This window comes from Penaeus japonicus, unplaced genomic scaffold, assembly GCF_977035675.1.
Source record: "Penaeus japonicus unplaced genomic scaffold, GWHDUDI00000001_assembly GWHDUDI00000033, whole genome shotgun sequence".
Classification (NCBI taxonomy): Eukaryota; Metazoa; Arthropoda; class Malacostraca; order Decapoda; family Penaeidae; genus Penaeus; species Penaeus japonicus.
The window spans coordinates 6,468,062-6,470,561 of NW_028234435.1; positions in this window are offsets into that span (position 1 = coordinate 6,468,062).

Below are 2,500 nucleotides of genomic sequence, written 5' to 3' on the forward strand. Positions count from 1 at the left end.
GAGGAGGTTTCCGACCCGGGGGAGGGAGCGGGGCAGGGGCAGGGACGAGGGTCCTTCTGTCTTGTCTTTTCCTTTATTCACTCATTCGTTCGCTTATTCGCTTTCGGGAGGGAAATTTGCTCTCTCACTCTCTCTCTCTCTCTCTCTCTCTCTCTCTCTTCACTCCTCCTCACTCTCAATCCTCCTCTCTCTCTCTCTCTCTCTCAATCTCTCTCTCTCTCTCTCTCTCTCTCTCTCTCTCATTTTCTTCCTCCCTTTCTTAATTTCTCTCTCCCCCCCTCCTTTTTACCTCTCCATCCACCCACCCACCCACCCATACATACATCCTTTTTCTACACACTTTAAGCTTGCAGGAGGGAAATTTGCTCTCTCACTCTCTCTCTCTTCCTCCATCTCTCACGCGATCTTATCTCATCCAACACCTCATTCTCTCTCTCTCTCTCTCTCTCTCTCTCTCTCTCTCTCTCTCTCTCTCTCATTTTCTTCCTCCCTTTCTTAATTTCTCTCTCCCCCCCTCCTTTTTACCTCTCCATCCACCCACCCACCCACCCATACATACATCCTTTTTCTACACACTTTAAGCTTGCATAAGCTTCTGCTGCATTGTCGCGTCCAAAACCTTTTCAACTCGTTCCAGTATAGAGTTCTCTGCATTTGTGCGCATTCCTTAAATCTGATCTCTTCTTTGCTTTCCCTTCTTCCTGTTCTTCTGTTCTTTCCTCCCTCCTTTGGCTGTTTCTGCTGCTACGACCATGATCTTCCCACGGCCCTCCGAACACTCGGGCCCCTCCATAGTCTGTGTTCCTTTTTGTATTTACGTTTTCTCAGCTCCTTTCTTTCCTTCACCTTTATCTTTGTTCGAACCTATCACCTTGAATCCTTCCTGTGTATATGCTTTGCGCCTTCCTTCTCTTTCTCTCTTCTATTTCCTTTCCGAATTCTTCAGTTTCCTATCCTCTGCATTTTCCCTCAACTACCTTCCTTCCATTCTACTTGGCACGACCACATTGCTTTTCAGATTGGATGATTGTGAAAGACGTTGACAGTGCATTGCAGTAAGCCTTTGGACTTTTAGCAATGTGTCAGATTATCTAGGAACTGCCGGGCGTTTTTTTTTTTTTTTATTAATATATTCCCCTACCTGCTCTCCCTCTCACTCTCTTTCCCGCCATCTGTCTTCCTCTATCTTCCCCACTCGCACGTCCTATATCCTCCCTTTTCATACTTCTCCCATCTCTGTCCTTTCTCCCTCTTTTTTTCCTTATCCGTTTCTTCCTCCCTTCCTTTCTTCTTCCTCTCTCCCTCTCTTTACGTCTTCTCTTCGTTTCTCTTCCTCTCTTCCGTCTTGCCCTCCTATTTCTACTCCCTTCCCCTCCCTCCCTCCCTCCCCCCTCCTCTCTCTCCCTCCTCCCTCCCTCCCCCCCTCCCTCCCTCCCTCCTCCCTCCCTCCCTCCCTCCCTCCTTCTCTCTCCCTCTCTCCCTCTCTCCCTCTCTCCCTCTCTCCCTCTCTCCCTCTCTCCCTCTCTCCCTCTCTCCCTCTCTCCCTCTCTCCCTCTCTCCCTCTCTCCCTCTCTCCCTCTCTCCCTCTCTCCCTCTCTCCCTCTCTCCCTCTCTCCCTCTCTCCCTCTCTCCCTCTCTTTACGTCTTCTCTTCGGGGGGGGGGGGGGGGGGGGTGAAGGGGGAAGGATGGTGATAATCGTGGTGATGGGGATGATGATAATGATAAAAAATAATGACTTTAGTGTTGATATTCGGGAAAAGAAGAGAAGATAGAGGTTAGGGTAAAGGAGAGGGGCAGAAACAAAAGTAGAGAAAGAAGGAAATGGCGATGGTTGGAGGAGAGCTTGAGGGAAGGGGAACTGGAAAAAGGGAGGAAAAAGAGGAAGCAGAAAAAAAAGAGATGGTGGAAAGAAGAGGAAGAAGTGGAGGCAAAGGAGCGGCGGCGTTGCTGTCACCGCCGCGTCACCTCCGGAGGAAATTGAGTCCGCAATGTTGATTGAAATTTTGGAGTTAACCGATGCGTTTGTATTAAAACTTCTGAAACATTATTTTTTTCTAAAAAGTTCTAAATGGGCGAAATGTTTTGATTTGCATTTGGAGGTATCAGTGCTCGGAGTAATGTATGTTCAAGTTGTATTTTACGGTGAATAGATGCCGGTGTAAATCATGGTTATATTACGCTTATTTGGATTACGGTATATCACGTGAGTTAAATCATATTAGCTCCGATTACGCCTTGCTGCTTCTCTCTCTCTCCTCTCTCTCTCTCTCCTCTCTCTCTCTCATTCTCTCTCTCCTCTCTCTCTCTCTCTCCTCTCTCTCTCTCTCTCTCTCTCTCTCTCTCTCCTCTCTCTCTCTCTCCTCTCTCTCTCTCTCTCTCTCTCTCTCTCTCTCTCTCTCTCTCTCTCCTCTCTCTCTCTCTCTCTCTCTCTCTCTCTCTCTCTCTCTCTCTCTCTCTCTCTCTCTCTCTCTCTCTCTCTCTCTCTCTCTCTCTCCTCTC